Source organism: Phasianus colchicus, chromosome 1 (assembly GCF_987193195.1).
Source record: "Phasianus colchicus chromosome 1, bPhaCol1.hap1.1, whole genome shotgun sequence".
NCBI classification, from domain to species: Eukaryota; Metazoa; Chordata; class Aves; order Galliformes; family Phasianidae; genus Phasianus; species Phasianus colchicus.
This window is the reverse complement of record NC_143436.1, coordinates 131,183,442-131,205,908: the sequence shown is the minus strand read 5'-3', so window position 1 is coordinate 131,205,908 and position 22,467 is coordinate 131,183,442. Positions and strand designations below refer to the sequence as shown.

The 22,467-nt window shown below is 39.8% G+C and overlaps 2 long non-coding RNA genes across 2 annotated transcripts; one reads left to right on the top strand and one right to left on the bottom strand.

Annotated features, from left to right (window-relative positions):
• Positions 1–364: 364 nt before the first annotated feature.
• On the top strand, positions 365–11,879 carry LOC149920035 (uncharacterized). Its single transcript, XR_016460346.1, has 3 exons — positions 365–943; positions 10,665–10,716; positions 11,801–11,879. It is a non-coding gene; the product is annotated as an uncharacterized LOC149920035 (long non-coding RNA).
• A 2,839-nt stretch (positions 11,880–14,718) lies between these two features.
• LOC149920034 (uncharacterized) lies at positions 14,719–21,027 on the bottom strand. Its single transcript, XR_016460347.1, has 3 exons — positions 20,845–21,027; positions 18,812–18,904; positions 14,719–17,138 (listed from the first exon to the last, which is right to left on the bottom strand). It is a non-coding gene; the product is annotated as an uncharacterized LOC149920034 (long non-coding RNA).
• Between the last annotated feature and the right edge of the window lie 1,440 nt (positions 21,028–22,467).

Sequence of the window (22,467 nt, the reverse complement as noted above, 5' to 3'; positions counted from 1 at the left end):
ACGCGGCGAGCGGTTGCTGTGGTAACGCGCAGGGGGCGGAGCCGCTTGCCCGGCTGCGTGGCGGAGCCTCCTCGCCGCTCGGGCTGGAGCTGTGGAGGGGCTGAGCTCGGGCCTTGGTGCGGCTGGCAGCGTGCTGGTTCACCGAGGAGAGCTCGCAGCCCCCGAACTCACCTCTTCTTGTGGTTTCTAGCTGCTAAGTCCACTGAGAGGAGAATACAGAATACTTCTCCTGTGCTTCTGTGCTATTGCTGTTGTTGCCATTACTGCTAAGGGATTACAAATCATAGAATCACAGTATGGCCTGGGTTGAAAAGGACCACAACAATCATCTAGTTTCAACCCCCCTGCTATGTGCAGGGTTGCCAACCACCAGAGCAGGCTGCCCACAGCCACATCCAGCCTGGCCTTGAATGCCTCCAGGGATGGGGCATCCACGACCTTGGGCAACCTGTTCCAGTGTGTCACCACCCTCTGAGTGAAAAACTTCCTCCTAATATCTAACCTAAACCTCCCCTGTCTCAATTTAAAACCATTCCCCTTGTCCCATCAAAAGGGTGGAAAGGGAGGGAGTTCAGCCAACAAAGAGTCTCTTAGAGAACCTCTTTGTGCAGGGTACCAAGCATAGAGACCTTGCCCATCTTCATGATGCATCAATGAGGCTCTAGGTGTGCTTGTCAATGCAAAGTTACATGGCGTGGCATTGCCCAAGGTCATTTTTTCCTCAGTATTTTGTACATCGGTGGCTTGTGTATTTTTACCTCAGATCCCCCTTCCACAGTACTATATTTTCCTTATGTGGGTGTGCCTCTGTGCTCTTCCTTCAGTGTGAGAGGTGCTCTGAACACTTCTGACAGATTGATGCCACCACTCTGTGAAATGTTGATGTTGTGGAGCTGAGGCTATGCCAGAGACAACACCATTTACGTGTCTCAGTGGTTTGAAGGTAAGATTAAAATAGAATAAGTGAAGGAATGGGCATGGTTTGTGGGAGCTAGAAGAGAGAACAGAGAGAGAAAGGATTAAGGGAAAGCAAAAGATTAGATGCCACGAGAGAAATCTGGTACACATCAGTACAATTATATTTTGTTAATACTCAAAATATTACAATCTTCTGGCAAAGTCAAGGCTGATATTGTTGTCAGTATTTTGAATGGATTTTTAGAGGCTGATGACTGGAACAGGTTGCCCAAGGGGATTCTGGATGCCCCGTGCCTGGAGGCATTCAAGGCCAGGCTGGGTGTGGCTGTGGGCAGCCTGCTCTGGTGGTTGGCAACCCTGCACATAGCAGGGGGTTGAAACTAGATAATCTTTGTGGTCCTTTTCAACCCAGGCCATTCTATGATTCTATGATTCTATCACCTGTTGCTGTAGACATAGAAATGCATTTACATAAATTTAAGGTGAGGCTCTGTATTCAAGAAAACCTATGAAGCATTGGAAATTTTTGAGGGATTCCCCACATTTTGAAACAGAGTGCTTTGTTTCCTGCCAGTTGGTGAAATCTAGAAATTTGGGCAAAATGGTATTGTTCTAAACTGGAGCAAAGCATTCAATATAAAGTAGAAGAAGCAGATGTCAAAGTATGAATAAATCTGTAAATATTGTGGAAGTAGCTTTAAAGCAGGGGAAAGAAAATGAGAACTCTGTTATGGATTGGAAGTGCAATTTCTGGCCCAGAACTGAAGGGCTGAATTAAGAAGACTGATAGCAGAGCCACAGACATGGAACAAAGAGGACTTTTAAAACATTTTGAATGCCTTTGAAGCATTCCTTAGTGATGGTGTAGCCATCTGGTGATTGACATATTGAAGACAGGTGGCAAGAAGGGGATCAGAGAGTGAGTTGACAGAGTTGTAGAGTTGGATATCATCTGCATAGAGATGCTGCCCTTTGTTGAAACTGGCAATGATATCTCCCAGAGGAGAAGGAGAAATAAGACAAAAGAAATGAAAAAAAAAATCTGAGCAGTACACACAGTCACAGTATTCTCTTGTGCATGCTATTGTATATTCAAAGCAATTTAATTCTGACTTTATTAGAATTTGTCATGATTAACACTGGTATGAGAAAGGAATCAATTCCACATGTCTTCTGTTAAACAGAAAGTGCTTTGGGCGCCATCACCAAGTCATAAAAATACTTGCAATTGACAGGGATATTTTGAGCATGCGTCTGGATGGATCAGGTCTCTTCAACAGTATGTCTACCATTAGAGATGTGTGTTTGTAGAGATGCATGAGACCAAACTTGGTCAAAAGTGGAAAATGCCTAAAATGAACCACTTTGTTTAGATCTTCCACCAAAGCTGGAACTTGGAACTCACTTTTGACTACCATTTCCATGTTTTTGCTAGAATGATAAGTACAGAAGCTGTGCCTTTTCTCTGTTGGTTTCGAAGTATGGAAATCAGAAATCTTTCTTACTGCGTTACAGTTTATGTGGAATGTGTCTGTTTTAAGGGTGGGTTTATTTGAAAGACTAAATGAATAATTGCTGCCTGTGAAAGTACTGAGTATGCAATATCCAGGTGATATGTGAAAGTTAAAGCGATGTTGCAGAACCTGAAGAGCCACATTGGCTTCTAATTCCTTTTGGCTTTGCTGCATTTCTGACCTTGTTTTCCAGGCTTGATGTTGGAAGGAATACTAGCAGTACTGCTGATGTACATTAACGGCTAAATATCAAAGTTCTTCTTTGCCCTGGTTTGTCACTTGTAGTGACGCGAGGCAGTGATGGTCATAGGGAGTATTCCAGCATTTTATATTCAAGAAAGGCTGGGCTTTTTCTGTAATAACCTTGGATATATACAGCTTAGAAATCTGGATAAGAAAGAGTTGTCTCCACTCCCTTTGTGCTTGGTGGGATGTAGAGGCTGTTCTAAAGCCTGATTAACTTTATCCTGAAGTAGATAGCTAACCTAGGGCAGATGAATTATGACTTAAAAGTGCTCATTTTTCTTCACTGATTCAGAATCCAGATTGTTGTCTGAGGTGTATACAACCACATTTTTGAAGTTTGAAGTTAGGTAGGGTCAATGTATTTGCAGTGGTAAGTTCACCTGCTTGCACAGGGCTGTGCTTGATGTCTTATGCTATCTCAAATATAGAGTTGTCATCATTCCACAGGACATGTAAGATTGAGATGAAATACATGCTCTAGATGAAAGTGCATTTCTCCAGCCAGGATATATCTGAGTTCTTATTCTAGAGCTTTTCAAACACGTATTACATGGGGAAAAAAGGCAGTGCTTCCTTAAGATATTGCTTTAAGAAGAATGTTGAATTTTGATCAGACTTCCCATAGAGCTTTTTGCCGACACGTTTCAAAGTTATCAAATTTGGGCATCTGAAGTTGGGTTTTAACCCAACAAAAATAACTGTGTCCTGATTCTCTAATGTGTTAACTTAGTTGGAAGCAAGCGTGCCGAATATTTCTAACAAGGCAGTCACTTTTTTTTTTAAAGTTGCTGTATTTTAAAATTTTGGCCATGAGTGCTCATTGAGGATGTGCTGCCAAAGTGATTTTCCCTGTAAACTTGCTTATGGCATGCAGTCAGAGAGACTTCAGGGAAGTGTGAATGTTGTGTTCCACTTACTGCAAGATGAAATCTAGCAGTCTGTCACTCACACAAAAACTGCTAGTCCTGATACTATTTTTGGGAAGAGTGGAGAGAACATCGGATGCTTTATGCAACCTCACTTAAACTGAAGGGAAAAGCTAAGAGAACGTTAATAACTGGGAATCCCTTAAACTACCCACCCATACCAGCTAACCACTCCACTTCATCCTTTCTTACAGCTGCCTACCGAAAATAGCACTAGGATGGTAAACTACGGATCATATGGCCTCCAGAAGTAGCATCATATGCAGACAAAAAATGTCAGCAGTGCTGACTTGGTGCACATAGTTTGCAGCCAGCTATGCTCTCAGAAGAGCGTGACAGTGAGACCTGAAGCTTGAATTTTGGCTATCTCTGACCACTTTGAGGTGGAATGCTGCGGTTACTTCAGATCTGGTAGATTGCTTGCAGATCTGCAGCTCCTTCAGTGAGAATCAGAAGCATAGTTACAAACTGATCTGGAGGTTGTCAGTTTGTGTCATGAGTACAGGCATTTAAACAGTCTGTGGTTGCTGACACGCTTCCATTTTAGCTCACTGTGTAGTCAGGCTAAGGCCTTATTGCTGGCTGGCTGTTTACGTGAGTGGTTGGTTTCATGTGGGAGTATTTACATTTCTGCAGGAAAAAAAAAAGTATAAAATGTAGACACTGTACCAGCACATGTACTATGAGCCAAAGAAGAAAATTGGTTCAGCAGTTATTTGCTGTCGTGGCTTGAGATTAATTCTACTGCATGTCAGTGCAGGGCTAGCAATGAACATTTTGTTGTCCATTTTACTGAATTACTATCAGTGGGATATTTTTTGCTGAGGTCCCTGGCTTGGGCCATGTTTATATCAAACCAGATGCGAAGGCTGGTTCCTCATTAAGCCATCCTGATCTTCTAATCCCAGGTTCACATATTTCTAGTGCTGTATTTTATCAGATGGTTTTATCTAGCATTGTATCCAGGTCACATGGAGTTTATGGAAAACTTCTTGAAATGCAGTCTCTAGGGTGGTGTTTAACAAGGTGTGCATGAGGATGTTTATGGGGTGTGAGAATGCAAGTCTATTCATTCTCCATGTTGAGTGTTACTGAGCCCAGTTCTCTTCTAACCTTGTTCTGGTGCAACCATTAGAGGAGGAGACTCTCAGTTACTGCATTCAGCAGCTGCAGGGTCTGCCAGCTACTCTGCTACCATGCTGTGAATCCTGCCTGTCTGCTGGACCCATGCATCTCCACCACCTGGCAAGGACCCAGTTCAAAGAACTAAGAATTAAACTTGTTTTGGGAAGAATATGCGTTATTCTGTGTTTCATCAGAGTATTCTTCATCAGATAACAAAGGGAGCAGTGTAAAGCAGATGGTACCTTTACTCATTTTTTCTACCATGACAGTTCTAAAGAAGTGAAGGACAAGTATATTTTTATCACTTGGCAACCAGGTTTTTGAATATCTGTGCACGTACATTTATCCATTAAATAAAAACTGCAGTAAAATGTAGGATTATGCTGGCCACTAGTGCTGTAACTACCTCTGTGAGCTAAAAATAATTAACATAGTTAATTGCTGGATTACAACACAATGAGAAGCACACACCTAATAAATCACACTTTTTATTATTATCTGTTAAGTATCTGGCTGCCTGAGTAATATTTTACAACTTTGGTTAAATTTACCTGGTGTACTTCAAAGCCAGTAGCAAAACTTCCAGTTTTCATAATGCTATAGGATCAGACGCTTATGCTCAGGGGGTTTTAATTCACCACTGCATTACTCCAGTTCCAAGATCTGATCTGTGATTTGACCACTATTTTCATTCAGCAAAACTAAAAGATTAACTACTTCTGAATTTATGAGCTAATTAGTACACTAATACAAACCATATTTATCATTTCCCTGAGTTTGCTTAATCCTTCTTCATTACAAAAGTCAACTCAGATGTCCATAAAAGCTTAAAGGGAGAAAAAAAAAAAAAGTATTTGTTTTCATTTCCATTAGGGAAAAGTGAAAATTCCTAAAGATTCTGAGTAGACAGAGCCACATTCTTTTGCTCTCATTAAAGTCTTTTTAGTTACAGTTGTTAGAGGAGGGAAACACTGCAGCTCTGGGTGTATGTTTGCAGGGTTGCCAACACCAATAATTTTATCACGAGTTTAATAAGATTTAGTATTTTTCTTATAAAGCTTCAACTTCAGAGTCTCATGGTTATGAAACAATATTATCTTCTATTAAATGTGTATGTTAAAAAGAGCCTCTGTTGTGTCAAAGGAGGTCTTGGAAATATAAAATTAATGGCTCAAAAATTCAAATAAAAAAAATATAGGAGCCCCAGAATAATTATTTTACAATCAGGATTTTAGAAGCCATCTCAGATTTTGGGAAGTGTTTATGAATCTAAATATTGTGTCAGTAAAGTCACATTCCAGCAGTATTGCTTTTCAAGTGTTTCTGTGTAGGATCAGGTACTACATTCTTGGTATTCTTTTCCTACTCTAGAAACTTAGTTTAAGATATAAAGATCTACATGTTTTTGTGATTTAAATGCACCACAGCACTGAGACTTAGGGTTAAGAGTTGGTTACATATTTCAGATATTGGAGCCAGACAGCAATTCAGTCTAATAACGAGCATGTCTACTATTTCCTGAAAATTTGCTGGTACATGACCCCTTATATGCATATATGTGACCCTACAACAAACTCTGTTATGTGGTGCCAAAAAAAATGGCATTAGCTTCAGCTGCTTTATTAAATTGCTACCCAAGCTGGCTTACATTCATAGCGAACGAGACGCAGCGTATCAGCAACTCCTCTGTGGTGTGCCAGCTAATATAGGAGCCTCTGCTCCTGTCCGCGTTTGCTGGAGTTAGCATTCCAAGAAAGAACAAAAGTCCTTTGAATGCTGGAGCAGGGTATTTTGTACACTGTCACAATGCTGTTTGCCCTCTGTCTGAAGAAGGCACATGAGGCACACAACCAAATGGCTGCTGTGAGTTCAGGTAGTCCTTTTCAGGGCCCCCATCTTGCCCAGTTGTCCAGGATGCAGAGCTGTCAGCAGGTGAGTTGTCTGGCTCTTACGCAGCACTCATCAAACAGACTGCAGCTGTGACTGACTATGCTGTTCCCCAATCTGTTGCAGATACAAGGTTAGGGAAATATTCCCTCTAACTAATGTTTAGCTTTTAATGTTATCAGCTGAAAAGAGAGGATAGTGTCACAACAGACAGCAACTGCCAGGGTACAGATATAGTATTTGAACTCAGAATAGATCAGGGTCATTAGAAGAATACTACAATATTTTGGAAATAAGTGCAAACCAAAAGAGTACCAGGCTTATATAATGACTCACATAGTCTTGGGAAAAATAATTTAAAGGATATTATTTGAATGTCTGTAGAACATTAGCAAGGATTAAATTGATCCGAGTGATGCAGACATCTCTGGGCTTGAGTGGTTTCCTGATCTGAACTGCCCTCCAAAGGAGCCTGTTGTTATCCCTCAGCTGTGAGAGTTCCCTGTGCCCTTGGGCCAAAATGGCCTTTGGGAATAGCCCCCATGGTAACTTAAAACCAGACTGTTCATTTCAGAGCTGGCATTCCCTGGCCGCTGGCGCCTCGTCACTCAACCGTACTGTCCCCACTGCCTGTGGACCTTGTGCTCCTACAGGAAGAGTACTGAGAACTTTTCTGGAAGGATCAAGCTCTGAATGCCACTTTTCAACAAAAATAATCCTTTTTTTCCTATTTACCTTTTGTATTACGTTGCGTACATTTCTCTCCTGTGTATCAGTTTTGTATTCATATAGATAAAGGTGATCACAAAAAGAGTTCCAAATAAATGTCAACAGAAGTAACCACATGCAGCGTAAGTCCTTACTGCTCTGGACCATGTATTGCAATTAATTAGTCAGAAGTGTGTGCTTATTTCCCATCCTGTTTAGGACAGAGTGCAAGCACGTCCTTGGATTACTTCAAAATAACATGCTTAAATCCTGTTCTATGACAAAGACACTTATTTAAGTTCTTTTTTGTGATTCTGATTATATAAAGCACCCAGCACTTCCTTCCTTTGTGTATGCCTTTGGTATCAGTTCACATTCACTTATAAAATATTGCATTTTATTCCTGCTATTCCTGAAGAGCTAAGGGCTCTGGGAGCAGTAATTGGACACCAGTTTCTCATTCATCAGTGTAACTGTTCATGGCTCTCATTGCAGAACCTCCCTAACACCAATTCAGTGATGACATGTACTGTTTGGTTCCTAAATTGCTCTTGTGGGGCTAAGCCAGAAAGATGAAATCTTTTTTTCTTGCTTGCTTTTTTTTTTTTCTTTCCTGGAGCTTGTCTGAGATGAATGTATTTATGTGTCTGTTTTTCTCCCACTAATCCATTGCTGGTGGATCACAAGTTGTTGTTCTTAGCACTCATCATTTCCCACCAATGTTTCTTCATTTGAAAGGGTTAGTTCAACATTACGAGCTTCTACTTCAAAATATTTCTGTCATGTCTTTTATGTCTGATAATCTGAGCTCTATTCTGGAGTGTGCTTATGTGTGCGATTTTGTCATGTGTCTCACCCCTCACAGAATCATAGAATGGCCTGGGTTGAAAAGAACCACAACGATCATTTAGTTTCAAGCCCCCTGCTATGTGCAGGGTTGCCATCCACTAGACCAGGCTGCCCAGAGCCACATCCAGCCTGGGATCCATCTTTACCTTGTGGCTGTGAAGCCACACAAACTGTTAGGTTAACTCACGTGCAGGTTACCTATAGGAAATAAATGGCCAATGACAATGTCTGGCATTGTGTTGAGCTCTGTGTGCCCACCTGGGAATTCAGAGTTTAAGCATTATTACTGTGAGCTGCTGGTGATGTGGAAAGAGATAGGATGTTCTTCCCAGGTTGTGGAGGGCACCTCGCGCTCTTGAGCTATGGCAGTTACCCATATGGAGGTTCATGTCCTCTGCCTTTACCAAATAGAGGTTGTGCTCCAGAGACGTGTGTGTATGGAGAGGAGATGGACACAGAGAGGTTTCCCCTCCTGTAGCAGAGCTGTAGCAGAGTCAGCAAAGGCAGCCAACTGCTGTGTTTTCATGCAGTGCCTTAATATTTAATTGATGCTGCATTTAAATGCTAGTGGTGCTGACAATTAGGCACTCCTTGTTGCCTAAATACTCCAAATAAGCAGAAAATAAAGAACTTTAATTCAATATTTAAAAACAGAACAGGGTAATGCTATGCACCACTGGAATAAATTAAGGTAGTCAGTGAATGTTTAACTAGAGCCATATCCACACAACATCATTTTTTTCTTGTTTTCTTGGAGTCACATCCTCCAGGTCCAAATGTCCAAGTATGGTACATGAGTAGAGTGGTACCAAACTGCTAGTCCATCGTTACTTTGGCTTAATACATCACACCCAGCAGAGCAGTTTTCCAAAATGAAACCAATAGCCTTTCCAAAACCACCAGCAACCTGATGCTGCTGCTTGACAAAACTTTTGGGAATTGAAACGAAGCATTACAAATTGTTTAGGAGATCAGAAACTGGAAATGATTCAAAAGCCTGTGTTGCTTTCTTGAAAAGCATTTAAAAACATATTTAAGGATTTCAGTAAGCCAGCGCTGAGCACTGCAGGTACATACAGGGAACAGATCTGGTTTTCCCCCCATTCTGCAGTTTTTCATTTGAGGACTCTCAGGAAGATGCCTGCTTTTTCCCTCAGCAGTGTCTGCTTCTCACATGCTCTAACCTACATAAATTCTTAATGTTTTACTATACTTTTTGCAATGGAGATGTTATTGGTTAGGTAATAAAAAAAAAAGCCCCAGTTTTACCGTGTAATGTGCATTTTCTTGCACCTTATGAGAATATTGAATAGACTTCATTATTTTTTTCAATACAAGTCTGAATTCCACCATTTGATTACCTGAACCAAAAGCATTTCAATATGCCATCCATCACCCTGACCAGTGTAAAATGCTGAATATTCAGATTAAATTGGGACTTTTTTTTTCTATGAATAAGGAATTTGATTCAATTCTATAATATACAGTGTCTCTGGGGAGAGGAAATTGAGCTGAAGGTCGCTGAAGGCAAGTGAGAAAATTGTATTATCCAAATACAAAATTCTTTTTCTTATCATCAAAACCTGAAATACAGCCATGGGGAATAAGGGGGTCAAGAGAGAATTCAATTAGAGATGAAAATGGAATAGGTGCATTTTTCAACTTACCTTTCATTTTTCCAAACAAGTGGCAGCAGTGAGCTGTATGAGGACAATGAAATATTTGTCAAGCAGTTTAAACTTTTTTTTTTTTTTTAACTATAAATCAGAAAACATTCTCAGTCAGTTGTAAAAAGGCACTGAAAGTCCATATGAAAATGTTATGTCCAATTCTTTATCACTTTATAACCAGTTTGGTTTGAAGCTGTTCATCAGTGTTGCGAGAGAGAGAATAAATATCTAATTGTTACTGTCTGTATGCAAAAAATTGTGAAGGAATATTGATTCTCAAATGTTGATAATCAGTTTCCCATCTAAGACAATTTCCAGTACTGCAGTTTTCTGCAATTTTCCCCCTCTGACCCACAAATGCTAATTGATTAGTATTCAAAACAATTATATAAAGATGGTACTGTCGCGCCATAAAAATGCTTGCTTTTTTCTTTCTTTATTTAGTTTTACAAAAGAAAACAGACCCTTTCAAATGTGGCCACCTTTGCAATGCTAGCAGTTGTAAGCCCAAGCCATGATTTAGCAAAGACCCGCTACGCTTGCTCCCTTCTAAACTGCATGAGCAGTGTCACTGTGTGGCATGCCTGTGCTGGCTGCGCAGCTCTCCTGTTGTTAAGGGCATTTTAGCTAACTGTGAGGCTAATTTTAGAGGAAAGAAGATTTCTAGTGAGATCCTAGAGTGCATATATAGAAACCTCCTAAACTTGCCGCCTTAATTACAGTGCTTTGCACTTGTAGCTCTACATAGCTCCAGTGTTCTTTGTCTATCTTTATTTTTCCGCTTTGTTTCCAGTCATTTCTTGATCATTCCTTCTTTCCAGGACAAAACAACTGCGGTTATTACTCTTCTGTGAAGAAATCAATCTATGTTTGGTGAGTGTTCATTTTTAATAGTTTTATCATGTCATAATTGCTGACAGTCTCTCTAGTTAGGAAAGACAGCATCATATATAACCAAGCTTTCAAATACATTATAATTCAAAGGAGTATGGGTTTCACTCTGCATGTACCCATTCTGAGTTAGGAGGTAGTGAAACTTCTCATGTTCTGTGAAATGAAGATGTTGTTGCCCTTGAAGCCCAATGCAGTCATATTTGTGGTATCACCTGGAAAGGAAACCTTCAAAGTTTACCGCAGTGTATAATAATAATCTGAATTTGAATATTGTCTTTTTGCTGTACCTGTAACACTGGGTAATTAGTAAACGTGATATATTGACTCTGCAGTTATTTTTCCTGCAAAACAAAAAATTATCTTTGTCTCAAAAAATGGAAATGAGCAAACACACCTGCATTTTCTCTGGAGAGAAGCCCTGGCGCAAGTGCAGGTTGTGGGGATGTGAAATCAGGCACCTGTGCTTGATATTGCTGGGGAGCAGGAGCAACGTGCTGCTGGTCAGCAAGTTACTGAGCACACAGAGGGCAGGGAGATGAATCATGTTCCCAGAAATTCTGCAGTCCCATAGCCTGCATGGCCTGAACCTTTCCAAAGCAGCATTTTCTTGTGACATAAGGCAGAAATCCCAATTCTTTGGAATGCTTCCTAAAAAAAAATAATAATATTTTGGTTTTGTTGGCTTGGTTCATTTAAAGGAAAGTGTGTTGTGTTACAGACACTTGATTGAGCTGGAAAGTATTTTGATAGGAATTCACTTCCTATACGTTTTTTGAAGATTTTACTATGCACCTGTCTGCATTTTTAAGTGCCAGATACCTTTGTAAGCCTCGTGCCTACTGAATTCACTGGCTTTCAGTAGAAGTGAAAGGGCTTTTCTGTTCAGATTGGATTGCAAGATCGGGGTCTTTGTAAAATAAAATTCCTACTTAGGTGCATCAGGAGCGTTGACGTGATACTTACATAGAGATCTGAGTAATTTTTTTTTCCTTTTTTGAAAAGTGACAAGGAGTTTTGTATTTCAGATCTAATGTAATAAGACTTACTTTAATTTTCTTTTCAGCCTATCACAGGAACAAGAATTTCATCCACAGTTGCTGAATTTTTCAAAGTGAAGGAATAAGGATATTAGATAGGTAGGATTATTCAGTCTGGTTTTATTTGAATCTACTGAACTTCCTTCTATTTGACAAAATGTAAAATTAATGTTTTTGGAAGCCGGGGACTTCAATAACCTAAGAAAATTAAAAAATAAAGGGAGTTTTACTGAATTGAAATGAAATAGGTTGTTAGAAGAAAATCAGCCTCTGGTAAAGGGAAGGGAAGAAAAATGATAAAGAGAAATCACATTGACAGATACCTCAAACATTATGGAAACAAGTAGGTCAAAAGAGTTGTTCAAAACAATATACCTTTGGAGTATATATTATCAAAAGCACCATTAATTCTTTAGGCAGTAAGACACCTGAGATCAAACAGATGCAAATTTGTAGCTAACCATTAAACAACTGCTTGGGTGATGGGAACAAAAGGCTATAAATATAGAGCAGAAAATAAAACCGGGTTATTATTAGAATTAAAAGGAATTATAGCAAACTAATACAAGAATAAATGTCAAATAAAATAAATGAATGTAATGTTCCTAAGCAAACTAAGCCTCAGTGTTTGGAAATGAAGTTATATGTGGCAGACCTTTTGCAGAAATTCGATAATTAAATCCTAAATCCTGGAAAGGGAATTAAAAATAATGTAAACCACCTGGATTGCAGAGAAGAATTTGATTTTTTTTTAACAAACTTTGTGTAAAGGAGTGGATGGGCTGTGGACTGCTGCATAATGCAGTAACATGGGTGTTATGCAGTAGAAAAATAGTTGGGGAGAGACAAGTGTCAAGTAGAATTACAGGCATTGCAAATGTACGGAGATAAAACAGAACACCGTCTCTTCTCTTCAGAGGCTTCACTGTAAGAACAGACGAGCCTGAAGATGTAGGCAACCAAGAAGTAAAAGTGTCATATCTAAGGATGATTTGCTGGTTGTATATCTTGTAAGATGCTAGAGATGCTCGGCTCAGTTGATGCTGGGTACCAGTTTGGATTTGCAAGGCTGAGCCAGTGGTGCAGAAGGACAGAGATAAACAATATAGGGTACATATGGAATTGTTAAATGCAAGAGAGTCACTGTAACGGTGAAACACTGAAAGTGCAGCCTGATGACTGCTTCGTAGCAAAGGAAATGAGTTATCTAGGTATGAGACTGACCTACTTAATTAAATACTTTTGGGAAGGTTTTTTAAATATCAAAACCCTTTTCCACACGGTGTTAGGATAATGAGATCAATCACTGAAGAGTCAGGATTTTCCTGTGGGTAAAGTAGTAAGTTCAGTCCTATTGTGTTTCACGATGGAGAAGATACTACACAAGTGGAGCAGCAGACAAGGTACTTTGTTAGAGCAGCATCGCCATGTGCAATTGCATGTCCATGTCCTTGAGGTCCTAGGCTGGCATAATTAGAGCCAAATTGCAACAAGGCTTGTATGTTAGCAATTGGAGAGTGTACTTTTTAGTGTACACTGTGGATGGCAGCCCAGGCTCCTTGGAACTGTATCAACTCCTACCTTCTCTCTCTGTTCCATTCCAGGAGAAGTGGGGAAATGTTGGGGGGATATCACTGTCACTCATATGAGTGTCTTAACAGTATGAGACTGCTGGTCTTAAATTTATTTTGAATCAGAATCTAAATGAGATGAACACCTTGAGCTATCAATTTATAAGAATTAAAAGTGTTTGATTTTTTTTTTTTTTTTGAGTGATCAATTTTAAACTCATGAACAGGGAAAAATTTCAGTGGCTAGAATGAGTTATGTTATTTGGTGAGAGCGGATTAGGAGAGTGCTAATACTTGTATTTATTGAGCTTTTCTAATGAAAAAGTAAGTCCACAAAGCCTTGTTTCTTAGATTTTTTTAAAATTAGCAACAAATTGCGTACTGTGGAATGCATATTGGTGGTTAAATCTGAACTTGTTCTTCCCCATTCATGCTAATTTCTTTACGTACAGAATCAGCTAAAAACCCAGAGAGAGCCTGGCTGCAGCAGTGCTTTTCCTGTTTACTTTGTTGGTAGTTGGATCACAGACTTATTAAAACCCTGCAATAAATCGGTAACATTCTCCAGCCTTTACTCAAACAAGATTTGTTCAAAAGGATCCTCTCCATAAGTGCGACAAATGACTTGCATTCAGGAATAAACAAACAAACAATTAAATAAATAAATATATAAATAAACTCAATCATATAATTGGTTTACATGGGTGTATACAGAATAGTCTTCAGTGTAAATCATATCAGATTGGCAGACGTATAATTTTCTTAATTATTTCATTTAGTGGCTGGGTCTTACAATAAGAAACATCCCTTTCCTTCTTCTATGCTTCAGAAACAGATAAGAACCAAAGCAGAATTGTTCTTTACCCTAACCCTTTTATTTATCACATGCGCAATGGAGAATATATACCATATGCATGATCATAGACTTGCCAGCCTTGCTTGATTGCAGGGAGAATCCTGACTGGAGAAATGTGAAAGGAAAAAACTAAGCAGCAGACTCTTGTGTTCTGAAAACTAGATGATGCTGTACAGGGTGGGATTTCTGAAGCGTTTGATGCATGGAGCTGCATCGGGGGAGAGTTGGGTGGGGTTAGGAAGAGGTTCTGCACCACAGGGCAGTGGGCATGGAACAGGCCTCCCGAGGCAGTGATCATGGCCCCAAGCTGCCAAAGTTCAAGGAGCATTTGGATAACACTCTCAGACATGGGGTTTGAATTTTGTATGGTCCTTTGTGGAACCAGGAGTTGGACTCAGGGACCCCTTCCAACTCAGGTATTCTATAATTCTAAGTATCAGAAAAAGTACAGCTAGCAAGAAAAACTAAGAAGTCTAAACTAAGATTAAAACCATACTTGTGGATCCACAGTCAAGTACAAAGGCTTACTGTGGACAAGTTACTGCTAGATGTAGAAAGGAGAAGTCTATTAAGCTTTGAGAAACTTTTTTGTGTTCTCTAGTGGCTGTGCTGCTGTCTGCTGAAGAAAGAAGATGAAAATTATATTGCTAGAGATCCTCTGCAGGGATTCCTCAGTGGTAACTCTGTGCAGTTCACCAACTAATGCCTCCCTTCCTGCACTCCCCAGAGATTGAAACGGAGGTAGCTGAATGAGCTTTTATATGAACAGGGCATAAAACACCCATAAGCTGGTATGCTTCTGATATAATTTATGTGTTTTGCTTAAAAATACATAACTGTGAATATTGAACTCCTTAGACAACTCCTCCGGGGATGAATAAGGAAGCCTCAAATTCATCTGTTCTAAATAACTCAGATAGAAAAGTATCTGTGCATATTACTGTGCTGCCCGCTCCTCTTTCCACTGCAGGAACAAGGTGAGGTTCTTCCAGCTGCAGGAAGGGAGTGAAGTGCTAGTCCTTGCCCAGTCTGAAGGCCTCCAAAGATGTACTGTATTTCAAAAAACAGAACAAACAACAACAGCAAGAACAAAAAAATACACAAAAAAACAGCTATTTTCCCATGAATCTTCGCTTCTCAAGACAGTTGAAAACTTACATTAGCCCTCCTTGCAGCCTTGACTTCGGTTGCAAGATAGCTCTTCCAAAATGCTGCCAAAAAGCAAAGAAAAATATGAAGCTGCCAATGCAGCCAGAAGTTCCTTTCTTCTTCCCTGCATCTTAGGCACTGGTCTAAATGGTAGTCACTAGGCCTACCTTTCAGGAAACAGTAACAATGGAACCTGCAAAAAGTAAAGTAAAGGAAAAGGATTTCTGTGTTTCTGCTTATTGGCATCTGCAGATGTTAGAGGCAGTACACACACTGCATATTCAGTACTGCCTCTGCAGTGACTGCAGGTCATGTTTGGAGTGATGAGTTATGTCATCAGCACTGCAAAATTCCTAAATATTTACTGTGAATGTTAGGCTTACTGTTGCTGCAAGGAAGCTTATAAATTGCATCACGAGCAGTCAGGAGAAGACATAAGGCTATATTTAGTTGCAAGTGTTAATTAAGCTAAATATGTGCAAATCCATGTTATTTATTGAACGCAGGAAGAATTGCCTATCTCCTTTTGCTATCAAAAGTGATGCACCAGATGATACCTCTCTTTATCAAAGGATAATAATGATATAATGATTCTGTTCTGTCAAATAACACAATGTTTTTCTCTATCTCCTTCTAATGCTTTGGTATTTTCTTCGTTCACTTAAAATGTGTAGTAATTTCCAAATCTTGAGAGACTATTTGAATTCCGTGGGATCAGCTAGGCAGAGATAAAGTTTTGTTATTTCTTCTCCTATCATCAGCCTTTTATCTGCTTGTGAGGCAGTAACATGTGCAGCTATTATAGCTGGCTGACCATACCTCTGTTTTTTGCTGCTCTCTTTGAGGTAGCTGAAGAAGCAATGCATTTATGGCAAGTCAGGTAAACGGCATGTCGGAGACGCATAAAACTGTCTTATAGAAGCATTCATAAAAGGCTTTTCTCCTGGTAAAAAATAGCATCTATTTCTCTTACAGTGGAATATACTTTATTCTGAATGTATGCCTAAAAACCACAACTATACAGAGAAATGGTTTTTGATTGCTGCAAATATACAAAATGTCTGTACTGTTTTTTCCTCCTGAAGTGCAATGCTGACTGAGTGGTCTACTGAAATATTTTTTTCCTTTAATTCTGCACAGTTTCATAATATAACTATACAAGGGAGTGTGACAATATTCTTCCATCCTAAATGCTTCCCATAATCACGTGAAGTGTTGTCTACAAAAGCACTGTGAAACAAGAAGTTAGAGTTCAGCAAAAATAAGATGAGTATTTATGTGGAAGGATTGTTGTCATTCTGTGCCATTTATTGTTGCTGATGGCAGCCTAGAAGTTTATTGCATTCATTCTCACTGTTCTGTGTTACTGACAGGTTGGTCTGATCCTGCATGTTAAGTAAGTGCAGATTTAGAAAATGTGCTTGTATTGTGGCCAAGTAAAGGTAACCTGAACAGTGAAAAGGGGAACTGGAGTTTTATTTAGCACATCTTTGGAATGACATTTTTGTTGTCTGCGTGGAAGTGTCTATGAAACAATGATACTGATTTTGTTAATTAGTTTTGTGTAAACAGCCTTGATAAAGAGAAATGAATGCTCTATATAGGTCAATAAACAGTGTATGGAAGCAGCTTTCTTAGGAGTAGTGGGTGTCCTTGGTTATTGGCTCTTGGTATGAGCTGGTTTTGTTTAGGCTGACCTTCATGGTAGGAACAGAAGCAGAGATGTGCATTATAGCTTCTCAGTACTGTGCAGTCTTAGCACGAGGCCCCAGAAAGTAGGTAAGAGGACTAGAGGAATAGAACCAGACAAAGATATATGGTAAATTAATAAACCACATGTCTGTGTCTCCAGAAGTTACTGCAAGGCTAACACACCCACTCATGTAATATCATTACTGTGTATTGATTCCTGTGACAGTGAAAATGACAGAGGAATAGTTCACAGAAAATGAGGACAGCCAGAATATGAAAATAACGTGTTTAAAAGCAGCATTGTGCTGATACAGGGAGGAGGAAAATCCAGATGCCAAAGTCTATACCCTTAAACGTAGCATACATTTACACTCTTTCCTTTCTCACCCATGCATTGCATATAGCAAATCAAGTCTGCTTTATCACTCATGTGAACCCCACAGGAAAGGTCACACTAGCAAGCTAACTGCTTTGCTAAAGGTAAGAAGCAGAGAAGCCAAAAAACTGGCACTCAATGCAAGAAAGCGACTCCATCAATATTTTGGCTTTCTGCAGGCTGCATGTGCTGAAGAAGGAGTTGAGATACATGCGTGTGGGGTTTTAAATGCCAAACATGGTACAGCAGCGTGTTGGATTCTTGTGATGCCTGTCTGGATCTGAGGGCTCACGTTTGGTTGTCTCTGCTGTCTGGACACTTGCTGCCCTCAGTCTGACTCTGGGCTTGGTGAGTGCTGGAGCAGCCCAGGAGTTGTTCTGGCCAACAGTATCATTTTCTATGAGCGATGCCCTAGTTTTTCATGCCCAAGGGAGAGTGAGGTGTTTCTGGTTTCATTGTTTTCATGTGTGTATTTGTATGATCTAAAGGAGCAAGCATCAAACAGGACTTGCAGGCTGATAGTACTCCAGTGGCTGATGAATTGGGAGGTATGGAGTGACCCCCAGCTTAGAGAGGTCCAGTGCAGCAGTGATGTCGGGAAGGGGACAACACTGAACAAATTAAAGGAATGTGTTTATAACTGCATTACTGTCTGCATGAAAGCAGCTAACTGACAGGAAGGGGCTGTCTGACTTACCCGTATGCCACTGTTACTGTTGCTTTTTGCCAGTGGTGCATTTTCAGCAACATTGCCAGCCTGCAGAGGGAGCACTGATCCAAAGCTGGTGGGCATTGGCTCAGCAGAAGTCCCCAGCTGGTCCCAAAATGCTGCATTCCCAGATTTCAAACTTAACTGCTTGTGCAAGGAATGTAGCTGATTTGTCTACCCTTGACATCTCTTATTGTCCTCGTTTGCCTTTGCTTATTATCATTTGGCTTATTTCTACAGTGTGAGTCTATCGTCCTGTAATTTGTTGTGCTTCTACATTTTCTGTCCTATATACCTGCTGCTTCTGATAGGAGCAGTTATCTGTTTGCTTTGGGTCTCCAAGGGCTGTGGCTAATGGTGCTTGTGCGTCATCGAGTCAGTTGTCCTCATTTGCTGGAAACGCTCATTCTCACGCTTCTGTTTCTCCTCATAGAAATGTGCATATATTTCATACATAGTTGAGTACAATTAACCCTGGGTCATACACGGGGCTTCATTTTCCTGGTTCTCTTTTTTAGACGTATCTTCAACAGGGATTATTTGTTGCTTTCATTTTAATGTAATTTTCCTCCTAACCCTGTACACTTATGCTCCTCTTTCAAACACATTTAAACTCTTCAAAAATGGAATATCATGAAATAAATGACCAGATAACATACATTTCTGTAGTGCAGCTGTACATACCTGGTAGTCTTTGTATTCAATTCCAGTAAATAGATTTTCTGATGGAAACTGCAGCCAGGGGATACTTGAGTGAAAGGAATTCTCTTACAACAGCTGCAAACCAAGAAAAAAAAATCTAATAATAAATAATTGGGGTGACCTTGAGAAGCATTCTCATACATTAGTTAAATATTTATCTCTTTTTTTCCCTCCACTTTGGCTGTCATGTGGCAGAGGAATGAAAACTCAGATTATAAAACATTCCACAGAGGACAAAATGAATGAGAAGATCAGTTATATTTTCTTCCAGTCCTTCTTTCTGCTACACTTCTGTGAGTGTGGTTTGCTCTCATTTTCCAAGCAGAGAAAGAGTGATTTCACCAACTTCTGGGCCTGATTCTGCCTCAAGCAAACTTGTACATTTTTCTGGAGCTCATATGGTCTGAATCAGGCATGACAGTGATACAGATTAGGAAGAAGCAGCCTTCTCTTCCTTTTTCTGACCAAAAGATGAATGAGTATGGTACAGGATGAAAGGCAATGGTGAGTCTAATGTAATTAGTTTATATGGGTACGTTCATCCAAACTTATTTTATCTGCCTTCCAGCTACAGAAGAAATTCATTTGTCTTGGGCTTCCTGACTTGTTCAAATGAGTCAAAACATCAGGATCACAAAGATAGTTGTTTTGCAGTGGATTTCAAACAGATTTTGTATTGAAGTTTGGGATGGAGTTGAACCCAATTTTTACAACAAGAGTTGTGGTGTGTGAATAGATTTATATGGCAGATCAGTAGCTGGAAGCAAAGCCATTAATGTTTGAGCATCTAAGGATGTTATCTGGGAAACTGGAAAAGCCATTATCTGATCAGAGAGATATTTAGAAGAAGAAATTAAAATCAAATACAAAATAAAGACTTTGGGTAGTCAGTAGTGTGAGGGAAGAAGACCGGAGAGATACTTGAATCTGCAGTAGAATGGGGTAACACTGGTCAGACAATTGGAGAATTAAGCTGAATAAAGTTGAAATCAATCAGAGAACCCTAAGCCCTTCATCTGTTAAGCAGTTTCTTTATCTAGGTCACAGGGTGGAAATGCTTGGCCTTTTTAAAAATCTGTATTACCAAGAAATGCATTTATTTAAATTTGGCCAAGTAGAAGATGTGCTAATTAAATGAAAGCCCTGAGCCAGCTTAGCGCCGCGAGGCTTGGCCTTGCATCTCTTTTTCAGACGAAAACCTAATGCTCCCTCGCAAAGGCTGGCTGCCAGAAAGGTGATATTTTTCAGGTAACACATTAGTATATTTAAACAGATTGTCTGTGAAAATGATAGTATCATTTATAAGGATTAAGAGTGAAGCTGGATATGTTTTTGGTGTTTGCACATCAAAATGCAAAATGGAGACTGGACATTGGTATTGCATAAATATTCTACCAAGTATCAATTAACCACAAGATAAAAGGGAAAAGCCAGACTAACGGTTGAGTTGGATATACCTGTTCATAAATAATGTTTGTGTAAGGGTTAGTGATAAGAAATTCATACATCTTTATCGTGCTTATTCATGCTTGAACATACGTGCAACTGTAGTCTATCTCATAGGATAGTACTGTTGAAGTGGTGTTTTTACCTTCATGCTTTCTGTAAGATGCAAATGCTAAAAGCTTTAAGGGCAATTTAAAATACTCTTTCCTTGACACTATATAGGTTGCTCCAAAAGTAATGCCTCCTATTTATTTCTATGGAAACCACAACAGATAAAAAGAACACAATAACACTCTTTGATAGAGCAAATTCTCATCTACAGAACACTGTTTTTCAACAGTCGCCATTTCCACCAGTGATGAACAAGAGCCTGCACGCCATGCTTGTAAAAATCTGCACAAGTGGAGGTTATCCACTGTTACTTGCAACTGCTGAAACCATCCACAGCCTCCCTGCGCTCACATCCACTCTTTGCTCTTCAGAAATGTTCAGCAAATGTTGATGAATGTCAATGGGTGCCATTTTTCTGCATGGAGGAATTCAGTGAAACACTTTTGCTTTATACACACTTCCATGTTAGATGCCATTTGGTCAGACTGCTCATCTGCTGCCATCTGTCACAGGGCAACAAAATGTAATGGAATATTGGTGGGAAGGTTCAGCCTCTACTGCCGTTCCACCAACAGCTGTCTATGATGTCAGAGGCCAACATCATAAAATAGGAAGCATTACTTTTGGAACAACTCTCATAATTATCCAGACTTGAGATTCATCTCTTTTTAAAAAGTGTATATTCTCAGTACTTTAACTACACTGTTTGTAGAAATTTGTATTTATATCATACAATAGTTATGTAAAAGTCTTGAATACCTTACTTTTTTTACTTTGAAAGCATTTCAGGAGTTCTATTGAAACATAAATACAACTGATGAACTAATTGTAGCAACTTTACTTAGTCTTCATGAGATATAGAAATATAAACACTTTTACACTTAGGCTTTTTTTTAAAGCTGGGATGTTATATTTCATTCAGCTATCTAGGTCAAATCATATTAGTTATTTATATTTAATAGGTTTATAAAGACTTAAAGCATTCGGTACATATATTTATCCCCAGGTAACAAGTGGCTTGATGGATCTGGTAGTTGTCATGGCACTTGGTGTCAAGGAATGGAGCAATTCTAGCTCCATTCTGGGGAAATTAAAAATGAAAATGAGAAAGATTAGGTCACATAATGTTGGTTTTTCTTACGACTTCTACTTCCTCTGAGAAAAACAAATGCAATATTTTTAATGAGAAAAAAATCCCTCGGATACACTAGGCATTTAGAGATGTCAGCATTTTGTGTGACAGCTTATTTCTAGGTTGACCATGTTTCTGTTTATAAGCCATCATTAGACGTTTATAATGGGAGGAGATGATGTTCCAGGTAGTACGTGCGTACTGCCTATAGCAATATTCCTTAGAAACTAGCCAAATTTAACTCGGATATGCAAATAAAATTACTTCAATGCACTAGAGCATTCAGTAAGGTTGATATGTAACGTCCTTAACAGTTTTGTAAGGGTAACCACTCATATGTCACCTCATTCTCCCTCTCTGTCTGCCTAGCCCTGCTCTGTGGATCCCATCACTCCAGCACAGGCTGTACAGAGCATCTCCTGAAGCTGCTGCGCATTTGTACCCAGTGGCACACACAGCATGTGAGGGGCTCTGGCCCACCTTGGCCTGCCTGCAGCCTGCACAAGGGCATGGCTCAGAGCAAACATGCTCTGTACACTGCATTATCCCACCCCCATGTGAAAAGTGCAACTTAAAAAAACCTTACCAATTGTCACTAATTGTTAATGAGTTCTCTAGAAGCACTCAGGGAAGGAGGGTGGTCGGCTCACATCAACACTGGGCTAAGGTGGGGCAGTGTGGAGATCTGGCTGTCAACAAGTCATAGTACCCTGTAGAAACTGTTACCATAAGGACTTTTAAATGTCTTTCTTCTTTGGACCAGTTGGTAAAGAATAAGTATCTCTCCTAACCACAGATCACACTGGAAGACCAGAAGCCTCCCAGCTGTCAGGCGAGTGTCTCTCCAGAAGGACCGCATCTTCCATAGGTTCTCCATTGTATCTGCCAGCCCTGGGCACATATCTTGGATACGCTGTTGTCCAAAACAGCACTATCCACATAAGTGATA